The 27745-nt window shown below is 39.7% G+C and overlaps 1 long non-coding RNA gene across 2 annotated transcripts in view; it reads right to left on the reverse strand.

Moving 5' to 3' along the window:
* Window positions 1–17635: 17635 nt before the first annotated feature.
* The window catches only part of LOC138737429 (uncharacterized), a 78905-nt gene continuing 68795 nt past the window's right edge, over window positions 17636–27745 (reverse strand). The window contains exon 4 of one of the 2 annotated variants that reach the window (XR_011340906.1): window positions 17636–18159. This is a non-coding gene — a long non-coding RNA (uncharacterized lncRNA). Of the gene's footprint in view, window positions 18160–26140; window positions 26277–27745 lie in introns of those variants that run through there. The other variant, XR_011340907.1, reaches the window with a different exon arrangement.

Consider the following 27745-nt stretch of genomic DNA (forward strand, 5'->3'; position numbering starts at 1 on the left):
GGGGGGGGATCAGTCACACTGACACTAGTAACCAAAGATCAGTAACACTGATCATGGTGAAAGATCAGTATTACTGATCTAAAAGAAAAGTGAGGATTGTGAGAGATGGGAAAATTGACCTAAAATTATGAACATGGAAGAAACTAAAGTTCATCAGTAAAATGGCTGAAACCAGTTCAAACAGGATAAGTTTGGGGCTTAGGATGCAGGAAAGCAGAGTCAGCACGATTAACATAAGAATCTTCTATCCTTTGTGACAAGACCATAGGACTAAGATAAGGAATGGTAAGGTACAATAGAATGTAGGAAGTTGAGGTAGTCTGGATCAGATAAGGGTCTCCTAGCCCTGGACAGAAGTACCAAGTCATACATTTCTAATTAGCTAACCATACACAGATTTATACATATGAAATTAGCCAACCCTAGATAGAATGAGTCAACCCTGCATATCAAGAGACTGTAGCCCCGAGAATCAGGAAGGTGTGAATAAGGACAATAACATGAAGGGACACCAACAGGATACCCCCCCTGGTCCTCCAAGTGTACTGAAACTGCACGTAGGCAGGAAGAATTACCTATGCCAAACCCATTCAGGGGGCAGAAGAATGTAAGGGGGAGGGCATTCTGATACTGAAATTGACTGTATAAAAGTTGGGTGAGCCCCAGTATGTGTGTGTATTCCCAGGGTAAGGGGAAGCACCCAACTTTGCATTGTTGTAGTAATAAATGTTCTTTGTTCTCAATTTTTGTCTCGAGCAATTTCTTTAAAGGTACTTTAATTCCTAACATCCAGAATATTGTTGTTTATTGTAAGGGAAAAATGAATATAGAAGTAAGGAGGCTTGAAACATTTATATAGGGCATTGGCAGACCTCATTTAGACAACTTTATATGGTGTTGCACGATTACTTCATGAAAGATGCAGCTTATTGTAAACGGTCAGGGAAAATGATATTAGCTTGATACCTGGAAGGGATAGGTTGTCTTTTGAGAAAATGTTAATGAGGCTCAGCCATATTCACCGCAGTTAACAAGAGTAAGAGAGATAATTTGTTTTAAAAAATATGTTGTTGGTGGAATGGATATGGTGGAGGTGAGTCCTCTTGTGGGAGAATAGTGAACCACAAGTCACTATTTAAAAGGCAGAAGCACATTTAAGATAGGATTTTTTTTTCCGTATATCATGGCGCAGATCAGTAGAATCAGAGACATGAAATATTTTTAAGGCAGATGCAGATAGATACTTTCTAAGAACATGGTGAAAGTTTGTCATAGATGGGATAGTGAAATCACATATGATCTTACCAAATGGCAGGTCAAGCTTATGGGTCCGAGGGACTCCTAATTTGCATGTTCATAATTAACAAATCAGTACTCAAGGCAAAAATGTTTAAGAAAAAATATATTATAAGGGAAAATGAGGACTAATTTTTCACATTGATAAGGTAGCATTGCCACACTTCACTGTGGATGGGATTTTAAAGCAGGATATTTCTGGAGCCTTTCACAAAGCGTGGATATCATAGACAATACAAGTGTTTATCGCCCCCCTTCAACAGTCCCTAATTAGTTAGCTTGGCATTTCAAGGGCCATTTAAGGGTCAGCCACCTTAAGAGTCCTTAACAGACAAGATAGAATGGTCCAGAATAACAGATTTCTTTATCTGAAGGGCATTTCTGAACCAAATTGTTTATTACAAAAAAAAACAGCTTGTATTTTCTTCCAAGGTTATTTAATTATTTTTATTGAAATTGCCCGGGGAGGGTCTTGAAGTTATATTGATAGATCAATTGTCACAGCTCTTACACACAATGATGGTAATGATCCTGAGTTTGTCATGTACAATGTACATATGCACCAAAATTTTTACTTGCTGCAGCCAAACAGATATTTGTAAATAAAACAACTCTAACACTAAACTTATAAGAACATAAGAAATAGAAGCAAGACCATTAAGTCTGCTCTACCATTCAATGTGATCATAGCTAATCTGATGGCAGGCTCATCTCCACCTACCTGCCTGCCTTTTCCCCCATATCCCTTAATTCCCTTACTCTGTAGAAATCTATCCAACCTTGTCTTAAAGATACTTAACCATATAACCATTTACGGAGCGGAAACAGGCCATGATGGCCTTTCGAGTCTGCACCGGATCATTGATTTTGTCCATTGGAGAAAGAATATTCTTGAACCTCGATGTGGTTAACTTCAGATTTCTATATCTTCTTCCTTTCATCATCCAATCATTTTACGCTGGGGATTTTCAGCCTCTACCCCCCACTCATATTCCCAGCATGCCGATTAAGCCAATGGAAAAAGGACAGCAGAAAGTCTCCTGTTTCCAGTTGAAGGTAGAACACTCCGATCTCTGGGGATGAGTGTGTTTAATGGAAAAGCAGTCACTGTCCTGGTAAAGGTGGCCCAGTGGAAACAACATAAATGGCTTCCTTATCCAGCTACACTGCATGGCCAATTAACTGGGATGCCAGTGGAAAAGGGACTTTTACTGAGGTTACCTCCACTGTTTCAATGGGCAGCAAATTCCACAGATCCACCACCCTCTGGGAAAAACAGTTCCTCCTCATCTCTGTCCTAAATTTACTACCCTGAATCTTGAGGTTACGTCCCCCAGTTCTGGTCTCTACTACCAATGGAATCAACTTTCCTACTTCTACCTTATCTTTGACTTTCATAATTTTATATGTTGCTATAAGATCCCCTCCCATTCTTCTAAATTCCAGCGTGTATAGAACCAAGCGACTTAATCTCTCCTCATAGGCCAACCCCTTCATTCCTGGAATCAACCTGGTGAGCCTCCTCTGCACTGCCTCCAAAGCTAGTACATCCTTCCTCATGTAAGGAGACCAGGACTGAACTCAGTACTCCAGATTGCAGTCTCACCAGCACTTTGTACAGTTGCAGCATAATATCCCTGCTCTTAAATTCAATCCCTCGAGCAATGAAGGCCAAAATTCCATTAGTCTTCTTGATAGCCTGCGACACCTGCAAACCAACCATTTGAGATTCATGCACAAGCACTCTAAAGTCCTTCTGCACATCAGCATGCTGCAATCGCTTGCTATTTAAATATTCTGATCTTCCCTAGTGGATGACGTCACATTTGCCAACATTGTACTCCATCTGCCAGACCCTTGCCCACTAACCTAACCTATCTATCTGCATACTAATTGAATTAAAAAAAACATATAATAAATAGATAATTCACTTAATAAATAGTAATAATAAATAAACAATCATAATTCTGTAATTTAATATAATTAAAATTGCTTTTATCGAAATGTATTTCTGACTCAAGGCAAGCTTGGAATACTTGGGCACAAGAGCAATTCTATTTTACCTGGGTTTTGTTTTTGGCTGAGTCCATCATCAACACTTGGCACAGTTTTTACTTCAGAACCTGTCACCAACTTTCTCCAACTTTTGCCATGCATTGAGGTGCAGAGCTTCTAGCCTCATCACTGTCCCTCTTTCTGAAAGTGCTGTGGGCAGGATGTATCCGATGAGTATATGACTATACTTGTGGTGTGTTGCCTTTCTCAGGGAACTGTCACTTTGTGCTCCTGTGCATCGTAAGCAGCCCCTTCACCATGGGCAGAGTGGGAGTTAAATTCAGTCTAGACAAATTCTTGATAAAGTGAAACTTAGGAAAATGAAAAGAGAGAAATTTGCAGATATGAATTTATATTTTATTTACTTACAGCATGGTAGAAGCCAATTCCAAACATCTTAATCCGTGCCACCCAATCACACCTAAATTGACCTACAACCTTTGTACGTTTTGAAGGGTGGGAGGAAACTGGAGCCCCCGGGGAAAACCCACACAGGCACAGGGAGAACCTACAAGCTCCTTAGAGACAGCGCGGTATTCGAACCCAGACTGCTGGTGCTGTAGTAGCATTACACTAACCATGAAGCTAATTGTGCCGCCCCTTCAGTAAATTCTTCAGTAAAATATTATTTAGCCTATAACTGCATAACCTTTTTTGGATAATTTGTGTATTAAAATTGACTATTTATGGATTTCTATTGAATGTTTAAATGTTTTTTTTGTATAGTTCTACTGTGAATAATTGGGAGAAAATATCTTGTTCAGTTGACATTGCTCACTGCACTTTGGAAAATGCAGTCTGCGGGTCTATATTCAAAACTTTTTTGGTTTCTAACAAAATGGTTCACAACTTGTCTCGCCATTTTAAGGGTAGTCTGTCCCCATGGGTATACAGTGACTGTTGAGTTCAACTGTGACTGGAAGATTCTCAATTTGGTGAAGAATGCCCTTTGGTCTGCCAGATTTGCATTGGTCTTGCAGTTGTCTTACAAGGAGATGTCTGGAACTCAAGGCAGTAGACTGGCATACTTCAAAGAACAGAACAATGATGAGAGCAGGCCTCACAGAGAAAGGGCCATCCCCTTATTTTTTCATTTCAAAAATATTAATGTATTCATCAAACTTGCAAATACATAAAAAGGTTACTTCAATGTTATCATTCACAGAACAAACCATATCATCCCATTTACGCTTCATCATAAAACCAATTTGAATTATATTTTTCTTGAGCAAACAGTTTAGTGGTCTTTCCTAAACCCTCACCGCGCAATGTTAGGAGGGCCTGAAACCTTGACCCTCTTCCTTACAGACTTTGCATTAGCTTCAGAGAATCCTTCATCATTAAATATTAGACCTTGAAATGTTCCAGTCCCAAACATTCAGTTGTCAACAGCTCATTACTCTGGAAAACCATTAAAATCCAGTCAGACTAGAGGATGGCTTTACAAAACTATTTATTTTCCTGATCATATATTTTGTTTTATTTATATACAGTTACACAATGGAGGATGTTGCTTGATTTTATTCACTTGCAAAATGCCTCCTTTGTTATAGAAACTACCTAGATGTTGCATTGCTACAGAATTTGCTGTTGCCATCTGTACAGTTTTAAATAGTATGTCCTTATGTGTAAACAATGATTGGACTGAGTGATTGCATGAAATTTTAAGTATAAGTAATTTTCTGTGGTAAACGTTTAGTGACAACTACACCAGGCAAGTTCCTACAGTGTCAAAACAACCTGCTGGGTGAATATTTTAATTAAGTAACAAAGTTAAGACTTTCCATTCAGCTATTACAACTAGACAAAATCTGATTAATAATGCATTATGCTTCTATAGACAGGAAGAAGATCGAAAACTGGAGGAGGTCTTTAATTTCCTTAGGGCAGTTTTAAAGAACATGCCTAATGATGGTAGATATCTGAGGATTCCAGACTGAACATCTTCAGTACCAGAGCTGAGATCAGCATGGGTGAACATGCATCTCACAGCTGTGGAATGACTCTACTTCAGGCCCCAACTTGAAGTTAGCTGCACTCACCACCCCTCAGTCCCAACTAGTCAAGAGGGTTGTATACAAGAGTCTACTTGTACATCCACTTTGATGCCAGCTCTGTTTGTTTCATTGTCTTCTTCTTTGGCTTGGCTTTGTGGACGAAGACTTATGGAGGGGTAATGTCCACGTCGGCTGCAGGCTCGTTTGTGGCTGACAAGTCCGATGCGGGACAGGCAGACACGGTTGCAGGGGAAAATTGGTGGGTTGGGGTTGGGTGTTGGGTTTTTCCTCCTTTGTCTTTTGTCAGTGAGGTGGGCTCTGAGGTCTTCTTCAAAGGAGGTTGCTGCCTGCCGAACTGTGAGGTGCCAAGATGCACGGTTTGAGGCGATATCAGCCCACTGGCAGTGGTCAATGTGGCAGGCACCAAGAGATTTCTTTAGGCAGTCCTTGTACCTCTTCTTTGGTGCACCTCTGTCTCGGTGGCCAGTGGAGAGCTCGCCATATAACATGATCTTGGGAAGGCGATGGTCCTCCATTCTGGAGATGTGGCCTACCCAGCACAGTTGGATCTTCAGCACCGTGGATTCGATGCTGTCGGCCTCTGCCATCTCGAGTACTTCGATGTTGGTGATGAAGTCGCTCCAATGAATGTTGAGGATGGAGCGGAGACAACAAGGTTCCTCGGTTCAAAAAATGTATTGGTGAAGACACATTCTCAGCAGTCAGTCCATCCAAGAACATCAGGGAATCTCAGACAATATGAGAACATGAGGGAATCTCAGACAATTTTAATGATTGGCCCTTGATTAGCATGCACACAATTCCTCTCCCCCCCCCCCCCCCCTCCACACTGATCCTCCAGCATACTGTCTTAACATCCAGTACTCCCCTTTACATCAGAGAAACTGGGCGCAGACTGGGTGATCACATTGTTGAGCACCTCGGCTCTGGCTGCTTCAATAACATGGCTCTCCCAGTGACCACCCATTTCAATTCTTTGTACCATTCCCTTGCTGATATGTCTGTCCATGGTCTCGTGCACTGCCAGACTGAGACCACCCGCAAATTGGAGGAACAACACATCATATTCAGATTGGGCATTATCCAACTGGATGACATTAACATTGACTTCTCTTGCGCTCATTAAACACTCCCCTCCAGCCCTGTCTCTCCCCCTTTTTTCTCTGTCTCCTTTCACAGAGCCAAGATCAATTCTCAGCTCTCCTCTTATCATATCCAATTAACACCCTTTGTTGGTCTGAACTCCTTGCCCAGCCAGCACTACCTTTATTCTGAGGTTCCCTTTCTTTGCTTATCCCTTGAAGAAGGGCTCAAGGCCAAAATGTTGGAAATATATCCATCTCCTATGGACACTGCAAGACTGGCTGAGCTCCTCCAGCATTTCTCTGTGTTTGTCTTAACGTTCCCACAATCTGGTGGGATCTGTAGAGGGCTGCGCAGATAAAATCCACATTCAATGTCGGAACACTCTATATAATGGAGCCAAGAGAAGCTTGTATCAATCACTTGCAAATAAACATTACAACTGCACAGGAAGTGTGCTTGATGTGATGCAAGAGAGGTCTGAGAAACATGCACATGGAGGATTTCACCGTTTGACTGCAGATTTGTCACAAGGTGGCAGTAAAAGCTATGAACTGTACTACTGGAACAAGCAATAGATCAGCAAATTCATTATTGTAAGTTGTCCTTGGAGAAAGGCTATAAATGTATTCAATTTTTTTCGAGACAGCTGCATAATTTACAAAACCTTCAGCTTTATTTATAGAATTATTTCAGTGTAGAAATGATAATAATAATAACTCCAGCAGCTAAACCTCGAACCAATATATGAAGCCAATTCATGATTTTTATAAATATACTAAAAAATTATTTAAAAAGATCCAAACTTTAATCATCTAATTTTGTAAACAGTTCATTTCTAGTTGCACTTCCCTTTGATTTAAAAGTATTTTCCAATTTAAATGTTTAAATTTTAAAGAAATACACATGTTAACTGAACCTAATCCACTGTAAAGACTTTTTTGGCTGTGGTTTGTATGGTTTTCTGGCTGACATCAATGCACGTTAATTATGACCATTACATCTTAAATGAAGAATATGTAGTTATATATTTTTCAATTGCCAGGTACTAAAAGAACAAGATAATTGACTGATTTCTTCATCTTCCACTTTGAAGGAAGACATTGAGGCCCAGTTCATAGGGATATAGATTTGAAATGAATACAGATTACTCACCGGGTTGGGTAGAGAGAAGAACAAAGTTTATATTTCTGATGTTCCATCAGAATATCTATTATTCAAATTCATAAAAAAAGGCCAATAAAACAATTTTGTAGATAAAGAAAGTGAAAATGAACTTACAAAATAATAATGTTTAATAATCGACTTAAGATACATTTGAAATTAAAATTGATTGAGTTTTTCACTGAGATAGCCTGTTTCTGTTAAGTCAATAAAATGTTGTCAGCCTTTTTCAAAATAACATTCACTTGTGCCATATGTAAGCAAAAAAAGGATTCAGTATTATAGCTGCGTAAAATAACCAGGTAAGTACTATCATAAAACTCTGCTGCAGACTGGGGACTTCTAATGGAGTACGCATTTTCAATGGAGTCAGAAATTCACCTGCTTGAGAACCGGTGAAGGGTTGATAAGCTGTGGAGTGGCTGGGCCATGACTGGTGGCCATTACATGGAGGCTTTTACATCCATTTTGAACTGAGTTGGGGATGCAAGTCTCTCATTGTTTTTACACCTGAGGAGATGCTGGAGGTCTTAAGACCAATGAAAGCTGATAAATCCCCACAGCTTGACCAAGTGTGCCTTAGGATATTATGAAAAGTTAAGAAAGAAATTGTAGGAGACCCAGCAGAGAGATTTAGCATTGACATTCAGCTTGGGTGAGGAGCTAGAAAAATTAGGTGTTGTTAAGCTTGAGGTTTTACTTAAAAGAAAGGCTCCAAAGACAACTAAAGGCTGAAGTAAAAACGCAACATTCTGGAAAAACTCAGCAGGTCCTTTATGGAGCAAAGGTACAAATACAACATTTTGGGCTTGAGGCCTTTATCAGGTATTAGAGAATGCTAGCAGGTATCCGAACAAAAAGTAGGGGGGTGGCAAAGGCAGGAGATGATAATGGAGGAAGGAGGGATGGAACAGCAGTAATGAGGGGGAGGAGGGATAGCTGGGTGGGTAAGGGGGAAGGGAGGGGAGAACTGGAAGGACAGGAAAGGGGGAGGGGAAAGAAAAGGCGAGCAAGTTTAGCAGAAAGCAGAGAAGTCAATGCCATCTGGCTGGAAAATGAAGTGTTGTTCCTCCAATTTGCAGGTGGTCAGGGAGGGATAGTCCAAAAGGCCATGGACAGACATGGGAGTCTGGGAGTGTGACTCACTATTGAAATGGTTGGCTACTGGAAAGTTGCTGTTGTTGCAGACCGAGAGGAGGTGCGAAGCGAAGCGATCTCCCAATCTGTAACTGATCTTTCCATTGTAGAGAATGCCACAAAGGGAGCACCGGATGCAGTAAATAAGTTATGAGGATATACAATCGATGTGTTGCTTCACCTGAAAGGCCTGTTTGGGGCACCAGAGTGAAGTGAGGGAGGGGCTCATGGGCGCAAGTGTTGCACCTCCTGCTGCCACAAGGGAAGGTACTGTTGGGGGGGGGGGAATGATAGGTGGGGAGGGATGAGTGCTCAAGGGAATCACAGAGGGAGCAGTCCCTGCAGAAGGCCAAGAGTGAAGGAGATGGAAAAATATGCCTGGTGATGGGATCCTGTAGTAAGTGTTGTCAATCTGGTGGATAATGTAACTACAGACTTAATTGGCAGTCATTAGGGCTAGGATTAGGGTTAGGGCACTCTGAGAGACAAATTCTACTTGCATTTGGAAAGCCAAGGTATGATTATGGATAGTCAGTATGCTCTTCTGTGTAGAAAATTGTTTCTTACAAATATTATTGAGTTTTTAATGAAGAGGTGACCAAGATGGAGGCAGGGTGGTAGATGTTGTCTATATGGACTTTAGCAATACTTTTGTCAAGGTATTCCATGTAAGGCTCACCAGAAGTTCAGATTGCATGGGATTCAAAGTGAGCTTGCCAATTGAATATAGAATTTGTTGAATGTAGAACACAGATGATGTTCGTTGAGAGTTGAAGGTCTGTGATCAATGGTGTGCTGCAGGATGTATGCGGAGTCTACTGTGGCAAAGTAGTTAGCACAATTAAAGGGTTTTCAGATGGCACCTAAATTGATGGCATAGTGGACAGTGCAAAAGTTTATCTAAGATTAGAACAGGATCCAGATGAACTGAGAAAGAGGACCAAAGAATGGAATTTCACTCAAAGAATTGTGATGTGCTGCAATCTGATGGATTAAACTAGGAAAGGCCTTGCATGGTGAATGATAAGACCCTGAAGACTGCTGCAGAACAGAGAGACTTCGGGTTACAGGCATATTGATCTACGGAAGTGGTGACATGGGAAGACAAGGTGGTGAAGAAGGCATTTGGCATGCTTGCCTTCATTGGCCAGGGATGTCATGCTCAACCTGTACAAGATGTCGGCGAGACTGCACTTTGAGTGTTGTGCATGTGGTACATAGTTCTGATCATTGAGCTCAAGGAACTATATACAGTAATTAAACTGGAAAGGGTGCAGAAAAGATTCACATGCATGTTTCTGGGATTGATAGGACTGAATTACAAGGAGAGGCTGGAAAGATGGAGACATACACCAAAGTGAGAACATACTTTGTACAAAGTATAATTTAAAATATTTGGCCAATCAGATATTTGTATTAGAATAAATGCTGCCATGATTCGAAATAACAACCTATTTATACTGTTAGAAATTCCTTTAATTGGAGACAGCTCTATTATCAGTGGCATCATCAAAACATAAGACCTCTTTTATTTCTTTATTTGGGGTAAAGTCCTGCTATGTGCAGTACAATAATTTGAGAGTTTGGAAGAACACCCAATATCCTTCCCACCCATGACCTGTTTCTAAGTTAAAACACAATGCTGGAGAAACTCAGCAGGTCAAACAGTGAAATAGAAAAGATAAAGATACATAACCAACCTTTTGGGCTTGAGCCCTTCATCACGGTAAAAAATGTAGACAGGCACCAGAACAAAATTGGCAGGGGGGGGGGGAAAGCAGGAGGAGCACAGTCCCAAAGGCAGGAGGTAATAGGTGGAAAAGAGAGGGAGGGCACACCCACGAGCAGTGGGAGGAGGGCCAGCTCTGTGAATGGAGAGGGAAGGGGGTGGCGAGCTGGAGGAAAGAAAATAAAGGGAAAAGGAAGGGATGGAGAACAGAGCAGGCTAGCAGAAACCAAAGATGTTGATGTTAACACCATCCAGTTGGAGAGTGTCCAGGATGAAGAATCAAGTGTTGCTCCTCCAATGTATGGGTGGTTTTGGTGGGACAGTATGTGAGGCCATGGACAGACAAGTCTGCAACTAATTAAATTTAGACTTGCATACATAGGGAATGGTGACAGGCCATTTCGGCCCACGTGTCCGTGCCGCCCAATTTACACCCAATTAACCTACATCCCCGTACGTGGTGGGGGGGGGGGTGGGGGATGGGAGCCCTCAAGAAAAACCCACGAAGACATAGGGAGAATGCATAAACTCCTTATAGACACCGAGGGATTTGAATCCTGGTCCCAATCGCTGGCGCTGGAAAGGCGTTGCACTAACTATTACGCCAACCGGGCTGCTCAATGAAGTGAAGGTGTGGACAGAGCAAAGGTGCTCAGTGAAGCAATCTCCCAGTCTGCACCCTGTCTCTCCAGTGTAGAGAACCTTCTAAATACCTGGACACAAAGCTTGGTAACAGGCTATTTTGGCCCACAAGTCCGTGCTGCCCAATTTACAGGATTATCAGCAAATCCACTGGTCCAATTAATAGGAAGTAACATCTGTGGTTATAATTTTTCACAGTATATTCCAAAATACTATCTATTTCATACAATAAATAAGCTATTTTAATTGCATCTGTAAGATTGGGTTTACAGCAACAGTCAATAACTCTTGTGAGTTACCAGCTCAAAACTCTTTCAAGAAAATAACCTGAAAGTGCATGGCCAGTCATTGGGCTGATTATACGTATTGAATGCAGTGAGCATTTAGTGGGAGGTTGAACCATTTTTGTAGTCTGCATTCAAAAAAACAGCATGTGCTAAATGTGTCCAAAACTGCAGAAAGCAGAATCAATGTAATACAGGTAATAGACAAAAGTGCTTGAGAAACTTTGCAGGTCCTACAGCATTCACTATAAAAACAGGGAGAAGAGGGAAGGAGCATAGGGCAACAGTCAAGAGGCCAAAGGTTTAGTACATGGATAGGAGGGCAGGAATGAAAATTTGAGGATTGACCGCAGGTTGGGAGATTGCTTTGTTGAGCACCTTTGTCTTGTCCACTCTAATAGCTGGAATGGTGGCAACCAATTTCAATTCCCTATCCCATTCCGACATGCAACCCCATGGTCTCATGCACTGTCAAACTAAGACCACCTGCAAATTGGAGGAACAACATCTCATATCTGTCTGCATACCCTCCAACCTGATGGCATTGACATTGCCTCCTCTGGTTTCTGTTAGCACCCCCCTCACCATCTCACTTCTCGCCCCAATGCTTCTTTTCCTTCAGCTGACATTTTTCTCTCCCCCCGCCCACCTCCCTTCCTCCAGTTCTGAATTCACAGATCTACCCCCCCCCCATCAATTCTCAGCTTTTCTATCCTGTCCTCCTATCCATATCCACCTATGGTGTTTTCTCTGTTGGCCTGTACTCCTTCCCCTGCCCCTTATTCCCTCCTTTCCCTACATTTTTATTCCAATGCCTGCCTCCTTTTGCTCATATCCTGATGAAGGGCTCAGGCCCGAAACATTGGGTGTCTATTTTTGACTTCTCCACACACTGCAGGATCTGATGAGTTTTTTCAGCACTTTTTGTGCATTTACTACTATCACAGCAATCTACAGACTTTTTTTGTTTCACAGATTATTATTAACCAGTCTCCTAAACATCAACTGATGGAAAGTGCCAGAAATAAAGCAAGTGTCTATTCTCCAATAGCCTCCATGTCATTGCTCAATTTAGGCTTCACCAAGACAACTTTGCTCCAGTTGGTAATACTTCCTCAATTCACAAATGAAACATAGCTTGAACTCCAGAAGGCAAGTGAGAATGACTGTCCTCGAAAACAAGGCAGCATTTTACTGATTAAGATATCAAGAGCCTTTATAGAACTGAAGTCAGGGGAAAGTACTCCAAGCACTAGGAGTCATAGCCCACACAAAGGAAAGTGAATAGGATCAATAATCTCTGCTCAGTGATTCAAGAGGAAATTTGTAAATTTGCCAGAGGAGGAGTTTGAGGACTCTTCCAAATTTTGACAGGTGAACCATGGAGAACATTCTCATTGGTTGCATCAATGTCTGGTATGGAGGTGCCAATACTCAGGTCAGGAAAAACTTGGCCTCTGCCATCACAAGCATCTGTCTCCATTCCATCAAGGGCATCTACCAGAGCTGGTGCCTTAATAAATCAGCCTCTATCCTCAAGGACCCCACCATTATGGGCATGCGCATGAAATAAGTTACATCTGATTTGTGGGTTCAGTTAGACGCCATCTTGAACAGAACAAAGAGTGATCACAGTTTGTATCATGTAAGACTATTCTTTAGGGTAAATACACAACAGAATTGGTGACAAGGTGAGGGCAGCTCTATGAAACAACACCATCTCGGACAAGGTAGCCCATCTGATTAATGTCTCATCTCCATCAGCCTATACATTTTCATCTCACCAGAATTTCACACTAATTGCAGTCTTCTCCTTCCAAAAACTGCACCCAGTTACTCTTCGATTTCAACCCAGTATATTTTCAGTCATGGAGTTTATCTTTTTTCTAAACCCTGCATACATAGAGTATCTTAAATAGGAAACAAAATCAGACCCTTCTTGAATCTTCTGATGCCTGATAGACCAAATCCACAATTGCTTATCTCTTGAACCTTTCAGCATTTTTCTTCCATTGGTCCCGGATTGACAATTTCTATTTAACTTTCATAATTTAGTTTCTAATTTTCTCTTGCTTGTTGTAAACACATTTAAATGATTGGTTTCCTCAGGCATGCTTGTTTTTGTACTTGATAATAGTTGTTCCAAACTTTAGTGGAGTTACATCATTGCACATCTCTTGGGGCAGTTTAACTTTATCTTAAAGTTACATACCAACCTCTTCTGCTGAGCCATAGCAACCGGAGATTGATTCATATTAACCAGTTTCCTTTGTCCAATGGATCATGTCTAACGGCATCCCTCTTTATCAGCTTGCATTTAGTGTGGAGAGTTTTATCACTAAAGGTCTTCTAATAAATCATTTTTATTTCCAGGAACCATTGTATTTCGCTCTTGCTTTAGAGAACGTGAAGTTGTTAAGGATTGTTAACAAGCAGCAGGATGTACAAGAGAAAAGGAACTAAATGTTTATACATTTCATTCATTGAGTGATAGATTGAATATTGCTGGAAAGTTTGGGAATCTTCTGATTAAGCACCATACTAAAACAAGATGTAATTAAAATGCCATCAGGATTGAAGAATAAAATTATGAAACTACATTTGAGTTCCTGCACTACTCACGACGAAGGAGGGAGCTAGAATAAATTAAATAATTTTCAGTGTGGAAATGTGGAAAGAGGCTAGATATTTTTGTAGGAAGCTTTGTTCAAACAAGTAAAAAAAGGTGAAGGTTCCATTATTGTCACGTAACACTACATTTAAAATGTAACATACATGAAATTCTTTAACTTTTGTCTACCTTAAAGCTGACAGTTGTCTAGCGCCCCTCACAGAAACCTACAGAACCTGGTGTTCTTATAATCTACTTTACTATAGGCTGAAGCTATTGTGTCTTCGATTTGATGAGGAAGAACAAAGCTCAACTAATTTTATATGTTACTAAAGAAAGATTGGGATGGTTACATAAGATTAAGATAGAATCTAAAAATTATATACAAATAATAAAGAAAACTATATTATTGAGCATATATGGGACGGCATGTTTAGTGTTGTGTTTAGCGCAGCGACCTGGGTTCAAATCCGGCCCTCTCCATAAGGAGTTCGTATGTTCTTCCTGTGACTGCATGGGTTTTGTCTGGGCGCTCCGGACAAAAATGTACAGGAGTTGTAGGTTAATTGGGGTATTTGGGTGGCATGGGCTTGTGGGCCAGAAGGTCTTGTTCCCATGCAGTGTGTCTAAATTTAAAATGTAAATATAAATGAGGGAAGTATAATCCACCTGGTTAAAATAAGTTATTTGGAGCTAGGTAGATTGGCAAGCAGCAATTTTATCTCAGTATAACATTAAATACTCACTTTGTAACTAAATACAGAAATCTCTACATTGATTTGGAACTAGTACATATTCTCAAATACTTGGATTGTGCTGGACTCACCTGCAAAAGCAAAGCAAAACTTTTTATTGCATCTCTGTTCGTGACAATAATAATAAAATTCAATTGAAAAATACCAGAGCTTCATTATGAGTGCTACATTATTGGCAACTTTGGGACATCCTCTTTTGAACAATGCAAGTGCAAAAATCTCAAACTTGTTTTATATTCATGGTGTGATGACAGCAACATTATGAAGGGTAACACCGAGATGAGCAACCTTCAAAAAAATGGAAATAATAGAGGTCTCACAATATCAGCACCAAGAATCACTAATGGTGACCATGAAGCAACACAATTGCTGTAAAAACCCATTGAAATCACTGATGTCTGGCAAAAGGATGTCAGAACATACGTGGTCAAATATGAACGCTCTCTTAAATGGCCAAGCATTACTCTCAATTCAGAGGCATTGAGAAATGTTGATTCAGTCAGTAATGCCCACAGCCTATCAGGTCCTTGCTGGCTTCCAGGAAAATAATCCAAAAAGTTCCGTGCTGCTTCACCTTGTTTTTTTTGTAAAATTTAATGAGCTCGTGCCTCCTAAATACATCAATGAACCCACGATCCCTACACATTTTCGAAGAGTGGGAGGGAACCAGAGCACCTGGAGGAAACCCATGCAAACACGAGGAGTACGTGCAAACTCCTTACAGACAGCTTTGGATTTGAATCTGGCTCACTGGCATTGCAATTGCGATGCACCAACCTCTACGCCAAACGTGCCTCCCATTTTCCTGGGCCCCTGGAATGTATTTCGTCTCATTCATGTCCACCAAAATTCCTTCAAGTCTTTTGCCACTTCCCCCTACATTTATGGGGGGAAATTATTCTCCCAGCAGGTTTTTGAAAGGCAGGAGGAAAAGGACCACGTGCTGAGAAAAGCTGTGCAGTCACGGAGTGGAAGGTCTGACTCTGCACGCACAGCACCAAAGGTCAGGATGGAATCCTGGTCCTTGCATTTGTGAAGCAATCCTGTTAAAAAAAAATCATTGAAAAAAACCAATGTGCATGAATTTCATTATTTCCATTAATAAGCCAAAATTAGTTTAACCTGTTACTTACAGCAATAAAGTAAAAATTGAACAATATTGCTGCAAACCACAGATGTTCAAATGGAAAATTAGCTTGTAGGTTTTGGACAAGTTTCACAACTGAAAGAGTTCTGGATATATTTATACATTTATTTTCATTTAGCAAAATGAAATACCACTTGTAAGTTGTGCTGCATGACTAGCAACGTGAAGATTTTATTAGTTGAGGGCCATCCACCTCCCTGATGCAAGGCTGTGTCTATAAATCACTTCTACTAATGAACTGATTGAATTCTCAGACTTGTACTGCATTTATGAAATCACAATGTGTACATGAAGTCCAAGGCTAATGGACAATTCTGCATTAATACTAAACATAGCTGCTTTCTCTTCTCTTCCCCCACTGCCCCCCACTCCTCCCCACACATACTCCCCTCCAACATAAAGTAAGACAATTTCTGGTAATAAAGAAATGAGTGATTTGATGTGCCTTGATAAGAGTAATGACTTTGGATTGTGCACTTCCCTTCCTAATGGTAGATGATCATTTTTATTCAGTGCAGCACTGGTGCTCATTTAATATATTGTAGAACGAATAAACAAAAATATATAGTCACAGCAGAAGTAGGAAGTTAGTCAAATCCTGTCATCAGCTGTATCACTGAAATTGAATAAACAGTACTGATACAATTTCAATTTTACAACTTCTAGAATTTCATTTCTACAAGTTAAATGGCATGATAGTGAGGTCATCAAAATTATGACGCTTAAAAATCTAATTTGTGCAATATAGTACTTAAGACATTATAAACAGCTTGGCATTGCTTGGTGATTGAGCAACATTCCAGAGAATATGAAATATCTTTGGAAGAGTATGCCTACATTAAAGGTCACCATGAGGACAAGGTCAGAAGATAGGGGATTAATCTAAAATAAATATACAAGGAAAGGAGAAATTGGATTCAGATCTTGAAACAAGAAAATTATGTCAATTATCCATGGATTATATGAACTTGTAGAAAGACAAGCTAGTTGGTTGTGAATTTCTTACTCACTGCTGCATGTACAGTGTGGAACTCCAGTCAAGAGTTCCATCTCCAGTCTGCTGAGTTGAAGTGAATTAATTCCACCCTGTGTCACATGTTCATGAAAAAAAACCTGTCCGCTTGATTTCTATTGCTCAATCAGCTTCCTGCTGATCCAACTGCTTAAGTCACCTGACTCCAATTAATTGGTGCAGCTGTCAGATAAAATGTCTGCTGAAGTCTACTACAGACTATTTAATCCAAGGGACCAAAGCCACACCATCCTATGTACTTTTAAAACATATGCAAACACACATATCAGCCCCCAAGGACCAAGTTTTTAATTTTGTTTCTCATTAGTGAAGCCAAAATAATGGATAGCAATTGGTATATATTGTTTAAAAAGCAGTTGCATAATATAGGATGTTATATAAAAAAACTAGGACCATCCATAAATGTATCCTGTTTAAACTTATAACACTTAATGATGGCCTCAAATAGCCTTCTCCAAAATGATTTGACACCTCTGTGCATGGGACACACTGTTGTATTGGACAGGGTTCTTTCAGACTTTGATTTTAAAAATAATCTGATAAAGCAACTTGTTGAGCAGCTAAATTATTAAAGTCTACTTCTAGTTAATAAAACAAAGGAAAATAATCACAAATAAATAAAGATTGGACCATACAACTATTGGAAAGGTCAGAATGAGAATCAGAATTTATTATCACGAAATTCAGTGTTTCAAAGCAGCATCATAGAGCAAACATTCATATTATAACCATCTTACAACATCAGATAGATAAATAAATAAAAAAAATTGTGCATGAAAAGTTAGGCAGTGTCTTGGGTTCATTGATTATTCAGAAATTTGTTGGCAGTGGGGAAGAAGCTGTCCTTGTTCTGTTGAGTGCTTGCCTTTAGGCTCTTGTACCTTTTTCCTGATGGTAGCGGAGTGAAGAGAGCTTGGCCTTGGTGATGGGGGTCTTTGAGGATAGAACCTGCTTTTTTAAGACATCACCCGATATAGATGTCCTCGATGGAGTGAAGTCTGGTGCCTGTGATGTCATAGGCCAAGTTAACAACCCTCTGGAGTTTATTCTTGTCCTGAGAGTTGGCGCCTCCATACCAGGCAGTTATGCCACCAGCCAGAATGGTCTCAACAGTACACCTGTAGTTTACAAAAGTCTTCGGCGACGGATCAAAGAGTGCAATGTGGTGTAGCTCGATTTCACAGGCAGCAACTTTGAATTTCCATCTTTAGGGTGAAGAATTTTGAAGTGTAAGCCTGCACAAATCTTGATTGGTCTATATCATAACAAGCACATGCATGGCAATTGTGAAGTAACTATTAGTTTAATGGGTTGATGATGAATTCCAATGGTTTTATCAAAAGCCAAAACATTTGAACAATTAGTACAATATACCAAAGATGCCAAACTACTGGAGAATATTTAACAATGAGAAAAGCACCAATATTATGCAAAGAAGTTATTAAAAATCTTGTGGGATGATATCAAGCAACAAATAATCTTTAATATAAAGGATGAAGTTATGTATTTAGCAGGATGAACAAAAATATAATCTCTGCATTAGCTACAAAGTGGAATGAGTCAGAGCAATGGTAATATGGTAGAAAATCATTAAAACACCAAAGGATAGAAAATAAATAAAAAATGCTAACAGTTTTGTGATTTATTGTTTGGGGGGTGGGGGCGGGGGTTGTTTTATATATTGATTGTGGAGGAACATATGACCTTGTCCAAAATATATTCAGAAGTCGCAGCACCTGCCAATCCAGATTGGACTCTGGCCACACATTAGTGCACACCTTACTGTTGGCTCATTTAAATGATTCAGTGTCATTATTAGCCAGATGCCCAGTTCAGCACAGTGTAAAACATTGATGCATATTACATTTCTTTCTCTCTGCCTCCTGGTCCAAGTCCCAGATATCACTCCACGCCAGGTATCTACCGTGGACATCACTGGAGGTGTCATGGGTAAGGTGTGCACTTCACTGAAGCTGATCCATAGAATTGCGATTGATCAGTGCTTGCAGAGAGCCACACCCCCATTAGTACAGGGAATCAGGAGTGTGTTTGAAAGCCCCTGTTTGTAAGTGTTTATAGTTGCTTAATAGTAATTAAGTATCTTTTCACATCTTCTCCTGTTTGTCTCCCATGTGTTCAAAAAAGTTACCTTTGATTGTAACACTTATGTCCAGATGTGTCTCTTTGTGAACCCACAGAATTTGATACTTTCCAAAAATGACAGGGGTGAAGAATTCAGAATATGAGTTTGATCAGTTCTCATTCATAATGTCATATAATTGAGTCTCCATGCCAAAAGACACGTAAGAAAGTAAATGGAAGACTTACAAATACCAGAATACTAGAACTGAGAGATTGCAACAACTCAGAAAATTGAGCAAAAAAGGGGGTATTATTCCTTTAAAATTAAATTCAGATATTTTTAGTCAAAAATGGGATTTACAAGGCCGATATGGAGGAAATATTTCTGCTTGTTGGAGAATTCAAAAAGGAGGGCATAACTCAAAAGATGTCGATAGCAAAATAAGAAAATTGATGTGTCAGAGTGCATTTAGAATATGGAATTGTCCACCACAGGAAGTAGTTAAGGGGAGTAACAGATTTTTATAAAATATAATACAGGAGAAGAAAGGAAATAAAAAGTTACACCAGAAGTCAACCCAGACAAGCTAAGCAAAATAAAGTCTTCATACACATGTTTATAAATGTTCAATATATTTATATGCATATTTACTAACTGCATTCTGTGTACAGGTACTCCACATACTGCCAATAGATTTGGGTGCTACTTCAGGCAAATTCTATTCTTATTCACTGACAAATATTAGCCCTTTCTAACCTTCTCAGTTCAGCTGTAAAGTAAGATACCATGGTTACCAAAACTAAGAGTTAATAATAGAAGTTGTGAACATTTACAATTGTCATACAGCATCTCTGCATTCAAGGACAATCTTTGTTACAGATTTCCTTCCTGAAATCTCTCTGGATGTCACCTCAACAGATAAGTATAGTATTTTGTGTTCAAATGAGTGTTTTAGAGGATTTAATACATAGATACTTCAAAATGCTCACGCCCATCACATTTAACTAAACGAGGATATGTTGTTGTTTATAAAGGATCAACTTTTCAATATCACCTATGCCAGTTCAAGTACAGAAAACAATAGCTGATATTTTCTAAATGTTAGGTCTTGTGTTAAATCAATGGTTTTCCAACCCTTTTCTTTCTACTCACATATGACCATAAGTAATCTCTATGCCTTAGGTGCACTGTTATTAGTAAGGGATTGCTTAAGGTGGTATGTAAGTGGGGAAAAATGTTGAGAACCACTGCTCTAGACCCGATTGTTACCGAAATAATTTGCTTGAAAAAATTGTCATTGGCCCATTTCCTTTGAAGTTATGAAACTGTGCACATAATGAGTCAATTAGGTACGATTAAAATATTTTCAAGAATCTTTGGTGACATACCAAATCTCTTCAAACTCCTCACGATGTATAGTCGCTGGCGAGCCTTGATTGCATCAACATGGAAACCCCAGGACAGATCCACAGAGATGTTGATACCGAGGAACTTGCCCCTCTCCCCTGCAGGGCCCTCCATGAGGGCTGGATTGTGTTCTCCCGATTTCCTTCTTTGGAGACAGATGCTTTGTCTTCATTATCTTTCTTCAACAACCTTCTGAGCTTCTTTCTTTCAAGTACAGCTTTGGGTATCATACTGATGTGTTGCTCCTTTCTCTGCAATACCAATATACTTAACATTTTTGCATTGGTTGTGAACGATGATTTTTATTTTAAGATTCACTTCTTTAAGAATTGTGTCAAGTGACTGACTGCTTTCTGGATTGCAACTTTTTTTTAAAAAAAAGGAAAGTTCCAGAGCTAGTTTGTGAAGATAGCAAGATTAAATGAGAATACACTCACATTATTTGCGCTTCTCTTGCAAAAATTAGAAGCAAGAACAGGCCATTTAGCCATCCAGGTTCTTCCACCATTCTGTAAGAATATGACTGATCTTTCACTTGTCATCAAGATTTGCTTGATAGCTAAAAAGCTATCACTTACATTGGTAGTTGGAAAACTATTGGGAAAAAGGTCTATAAGGGATAGAAGTAATCTTCACTTGGAAATGCAGCATTGATTAGGGACAATCATGGGAGAACCTGTTCAGAAATTTGATGAATATTTTGAAGAAATGTCAAAGGATAGTATAGAAGATATTATTGATATAGAGTTTAGTTCAGCCATTCATAAGCAATGTAGCAGGAGAAGGTTAGAAAAGCTGGGATAGGCAAGAGCAGGCTAACATAACAATGGAGGGCTATCTTCTGATGGAAGTGTGTGACAGGTGGTGTACCAAAGGATAAGTCCTAGATCAGTGGTTCTCAACCTTTTGCTTTCCACTCACACATCACTAAGTAATCCCTATGCCATCGGTGCTCTGTGATTAGTAACGGATTTCTTAAGGTGGCATGTGAGTGGGAAGGGAAGGTTGAGAATCACTGCTCTAGACCCAATTGTTACTGAAATAATTTGCTTGAGAGAAATTGTCATTGTCCCATTTCCTTTGGGGTTATGAAACTGCACATAATGAGTCAATTAGGTATGATTAAAACAGTGCTTTTCAAACTTTTTCTTTCGACCCACATACCACCTTAAGCAATCCCTTACTAATCACAGAGTACCTATGGCTTAGGGAACACTTACAGTGTTATGTGAGTGGAAAGAAAAAGGTTGACAACCACTGGTTGAGATATTTATGACATAATTAACAATTTGAATGTGTAAAGTATGATAAGTAAATTGGTAGATGATTTGAAAATTGGTTGTGGATGGTGAGAAAGGATGCCTCTTGTTGAAAGCACAGTGTTAGCAACACACTGTTTCTGTTCCACTCTCCACAGAGGCTGCTTCACCTACTGAGTAGCTCCAGCATTTTCTGTTCTTTTGTATGGTTTGTCCTGTCTGATGTTGTGTACTTTGTGATTTCAACTTTATTTTTTAAGATCCCTTCCATAAAATATGGAGTTGCCTGTCTAAATACAATTTGCTAATTGAGAAATTGATTTTTCAATTATTTTCACATCAATTAATCGCATAATTCTGTTTACAAGAACCAATTCAAATGAGAAGACAGTGGCTAAGTTTGCCTCAGAGTTTCAAGTCTCAACTCCAGATTTATATTAACATCATTTGAGGTGAAACCAAAAAAAAATTCCATGTAAATACCAGTTTGATGTACACAAATAAGTGAACACAAGAAGGAGGAACAGGTCAAAAGTCAAATCAAGTTTATTGTCATCAGATTGTACAAGTTTAACCCGATGAAACAATGTTCTCCTGTCCTTGATGCAACACAACTAGACATAATACACAGAGAGATAAATGATATATATGCAGGACAGGTGTTTGATCTATACAAATAAATAAAAAATCTTGCTTTACACATATGAGAAACTTGGATGGTTCATGTAAACTGTTCCTTTAGTCCTCCAGCATCCTCATTGCCCCTGGGAAGAACCTGTTCCTCAGCCTGGTGGTACTGGCTCTGATACTCCTGTACATCTTCCCTGATGAGAGCAGCTGAAAGATGGAAAGGGTCCTCAATGATTTTGCGCACCCTCTTCAGTCAACAATCCCGGTAGATCATGGGGAGGAATGGAAACTCCAGTGATCCTCTCTGCCACTTTTATGGTCCTGTGGATTGACCTCCGATGCATTGCTTGGCAGCAACCATTCCACACTTGGAGGCAGCCAGCCAGGATGCTCTTGTTAGAGCTCCAATAGAAGGTTCACATAATGGTGGCTAGTAGCATTGTCCACTTCAGTCTTCTCAGGAAGTGCAGTTATTTTTGAGCCTTCTTGACTAGTGAAGAGATGAGAGTCTACGATAGGTCAATTTAATGCCCAAACCCTGCTCTGCCATTCAATATGGTCATGGTTGAACAGATCATTGCACCACTCCATTTTCCTAACTCTTCCCCACAATAATTGACTTGCCCAATTCTCCAGAAATAAATTGCCACAGCCTGCACACTAGATGGGTCTCACACCCAATTCCTTTTCCCGAGAACAGACTACTAGTCATAGACTCTTCCACTGCAGGAACCCTCACAGAATCCATCCTGTCAGCTTTCTCTTCAAGTCTTGCATGTAGTATTTTCATTAATTAATTCCTAGGTCAATAGTTAGTTTAATATTGCATGATACCTACATCAATGCCATTAATCCAAACACTAGATAATTTAAAATCTCTTATCTGAATTCAAGCAAACAGCAACCTTAAGCAACCGGCAAAAAACAATCACTGAAAATAAATAAGTCACAAATACAAAAGTTTAAAATTGGCACCTTCCCCCTCACCCCAGCGGTTAGTTCACCAATTTACACAACACACAATTTCATGCATTTGGAACATTCAATGATCAGGCATCTACTAATCCCCATAGGTATCAGATACAGGGAGTTCTACTGTATTTTCTAATTAAGCCTTTGATAGAAATTTCAGTCCACAGTGACATTTGTCACACCCATTCCCTGCAATGGTCCTTGCCTCACTTTTTTTAAAAATGAGGATGATTTTTATTGCTTAAACGTTCTTGTATAATGCCCCAAGGCTCATGAGCGTAACCATAAATTTTAATTAATTACAGACTCCATCAGTGCACAGAATCTTTCAGAAGCGTATTTCTTCCGTCTCGCCAAAGTGGTTACCATTCCATAAAAATTCTGAAGTGTTTGGCTCTGTAAGTCCACACGAGTTTTGTCCGACGTGTACACTGTAGTTCAGATTCCAATCTGACATGCCCATTCCATTCCCATTATCATGTAGAAGATCAACTTTGATTCAATTGGATGAGATGCTCAATTCAACAAGGTACAACTGAACAATGCCCTGGGCAAAGGGGACAACCAGACATCATCGGCTGAATTGATATATAATATGGTGAAACTAATACAAATGTTACTTATCATCAGCATGGTAGTTTATCTTAGCTAATGTAGGTGTTCAAGCTACCTTTCAGCATTTCTAGCTTCATGAAAGGGCCTCTTTTTTTTAGGCAGTAGCTCAATACAGATTATATAATATTAGCTCCCCATTGTCCTCTCCTTTTAAAAATCATTATCATTGACCCAATAGAACTGAGGCTGGAAACATAACACGCTAGAAACTAAAACTGCTTCGCATGTTTTCTTCTCTGAGCTGGCAATTACTCTGTGTTAACAAAACCAATTAAGACAATTGGAAATTAATGAGTTTGTTTTATAAAGTTAATACAAGCGTCAGCAGAAATAAAAATGCCACAATGTTCTTATAAAAACAATGAAGGTTTTCTGTGATAACTACCATATTAGTTCGGACTCCCAGGTAAACTATTTTGCTGGAGCAGCATTGGCTTGCACCTCGATCTACCTGTCTAGGAAACAACAGAACACTAGCCTGTGGGACAGTCTTTAGCAATGATAATGTAACATAAGAAATGGGTGTAGGCCTTCTGGCCCATCGAGCCTGCTTCCGCCATTCGATGAGATCGTGGCTGATCTGATGATAGGCTTATTTCCACCTATCTGCTTTTTCCCATATCACTCAATTGTCCTACTTTGTAAATATCTATCGAATGTTGTCTTATATATATTTAAGGAGGTCGCCTCAATGGGCAGCAAATACCACAGATTCACCCCTCTATGGGAAAAGCAGTTCCTCCTCATCTTCATCCTAAATCTACTACCCTTGAATCTTGAGGCTAAGTCCCCTAGTTATAGTCTCCCTCAACGATGGAAATATCTTACCTACCTCTACCTTATACATGCCTTTCATAATTTTATACATTTAAATGATCTCCTCTAATTCTTCTAAATTCCAGCTCAGTCTCTTCTCAAAAGCCCCCTCAACCAGCTAAACTTCCTTTGCTTCACCTCCAAAGCCAGTACATCCTTCCTCAACAAAGAGACCAGAACTGTAGGCCTCACCGTACCTTGTACAGATGCAGCATAATCTTCACATTGATCTGACTTGCTGATTACTGAACACTCTATGGTCTGGTTTCACCTCCTGAAGTCATTCTGTGCCTGACGTTTTCTGACTTTCCATGCTAGGAAGGGTATTGCAAGTTACTGCAAAAGAGGAGGCTCATATTTTGACCAAGCCGTTCCCCTTCTTTCAAAGACCATATTTTTGAATGTAAAGGCTTCATTATAATTATATTTTGGTGGTGCGTTAAGGAACCATTTTCTCAAATGCCTATTTGCTCATTTTCCCAGATGCTCAATTGTCTTCAATCTTTGTAGCTTGTCACATATGATTTTTACACAGCTGTCACAGTAATTTCCCGTCGATAATTTTCACTTACCCTCTGTAGTGGCCATTCAAACAGGAAGGACATTTACACTAAAATACCTGAGTGACAGTGATTTCAAAGGCTGGGCATCAGTCGACGACGATTGCATGTAGACCCTGCGTAAAATGTACAGCATCACTGCGTCACTGTCATCAGTGATGTCATCATGTACATCGTATTCATTAGCCCATGTCTGCAGACAGCCTGCAGTTTCAGCTGTCCGTGAAAATATCTAGGGCTGCCGCAAGAAAAATTTTGTGACGGGAAAGAGTCGCTCATTAACGTTCTGAACTTTTTATACTGCCTGTGTTGCGGGAAATTTTCAAAAATTTCCCATTATGCAGTGGCTGTATTAAAACCATAACAGATTATTCATATACTAAGCCAGCAAAGTTACTTTAAACAATGGAAAATCAGTATATTGTCAGTAGAAGCTCATGGTTCTAGAGTGGGAGCATCTCTACTGAGAATAGAGGCAGGGTTTTGCTTTGTCTTTTACAAGTCTCTGGATATTCTATAATATTTTATCGCCACTGGAGCACATTGGAATTGTTGTCACTCAAGTAATGTAAGAAAATGTGATTAGAAAATTCCATTAAGCAATGTTAAGTATCGTGTGCTTCTTGGAGTGCAACATTAAGTACACTTTAAACAAGTACCCACATAGGTGTCTTCACTCTGTGGAAAATGGAACCAAGTCCATCATCCTCCTCCACCTCGAGGGATAGCCACGACTGACATGCCATTGTATAGGGTGATCCTGAAACTTAACATTTTCACCTTAAAATCTGGGTCATCCTATACAAAGGTTGTAAAATTCTTACCTTGATGACAAAGTCACAACACAGCTGCCATCGTCCAGCGGGGTCTAATGCAATCAAGTGCATGCCCTGTTAGTTATTTGCGAATTCTCAATGCGCCTCCACGGGGTCCATCTGCTTGGTCCGATTGCTGTCAGCTCTGTACAGGCTTTAAACAGTCTGTTAAGGGAGCCAACATTGGCTTATTTTAAAATATCCAAATACAATTTAAATCTTTACATGATAACTTGTTATTAAAATATTGCGATTTGCTTTCAACAGCATCCACTGGTCAATGGTTAAGTGCCAGATTTTTGGGGGAAGGGAGGTGGGAAATCAACTTAATCAAAGTGTATTGTTGAAAACCACTATTTTATGTGGAAATTACGCAGTCGTACTTTACACCAGTCAACCTGAACAACGGCAAAGAGGGTATTTGATAGCCCTAACATATACCATTTCTTTCATTTTTTTTTTACATTGCAAATGTTTGTAATGAACAGTAAAATACACGGAGCACTGCATACTTTGCATTCTGCATTGTAATTAAAATCAATATTTGAAAATTTAGCAAAACTTCCAAAAATATTGGCTTTTACAATATTGTTTAACTGCGCAATTAAAACTGCATTTGACTAGTGATTTTTTTTTAATTAGGCAATTAATTGAAATTAATTACTGTTCCTTGCTCTACAGCTCCAATTTCTCCCATTGAGTACCTTGACAGCATAAACTCAATTCAAAGCTCCCCTGAACAGGGTCAGTTGATGATGCTCCCAAATCCATTCAAGATTAAGGATGATCAGTGAAGATGTCAATCATCTCCTCCTTGAAATTAACTGCATTTAAAGATCAAAAAGAATGAAGCATTCATTTCCCCAAGGTGTGACTGTTTGGTGCAAAGCATTTTAATGAGTCCCTATTGTCTGATGGCATAATTGGCTTTTGATTCACTCGCCAGCATGAAACTATACTGATAAACTCACACTTCATAGCAAGATTACAGATGCAGCTTGAAAGTAACTCGTATTTAATTAAAATAATAAATATATATCAAGTTGAACAATTTTTTTTAAAATTAGGTGTTCCTTATCTGGCAAGCAGATATGAATCAATGAGCAATCAATCATTTTACATTAAAAAAAAACAGGGTGATGAAGTGTATATTCTATAGGCCATGTTCCAGGAAAAGGTTGTCTATTCCAGGACATCTAAGATGCCCTCCTTCTTCAGGAAACATGGCTTCCTATCTATTGCCATTAACTTAGCCCTCACCCACATCTCCACTATTTCCCACACATCTGCACCGGCCCATTCTCCCCCTTCCTCCCCTCACCCTGAGATCTAATAAGGACAGGGTACCCCTTATCTTCACCCACCACCCTCTGCATCAAACATATTATCCTCCACAATTTCCATTGCCAACAATGGGATATCACCACCAGGCACATCATTCCCCCCCTCCTCTCTGCTTTCCATAAGGATCACTCCCTCTGGGACTTCCTCATCCACTCAGTCTTCCCCACTAATTGCCCCCTTGGTGCCTACCCGTTACCACAAGAAGTGCACTTACAGCTTCTCCCTTGCCTCTATTTGGGGCCCCAAACAGACCTTCCAAGTGAAGCAACATTTCACCCGCGTATCTGCAT

The sequence above is a fragment of the Narcine bancroftii genome, chromosome 6 (assembly GCF_036971445.1).
Source record: "Narcine bancroftii isolate sNarBan1 chromosome 6, sNarBan1.hap1, whole genome shotgun sequence".
Classification (NCBI taxonomy): Eukaryota; Metazoa; Chordata; class Chondrichthyes; order Torpediniformes; family Narcinidae; genus Narcine; species Narcine bancroftii.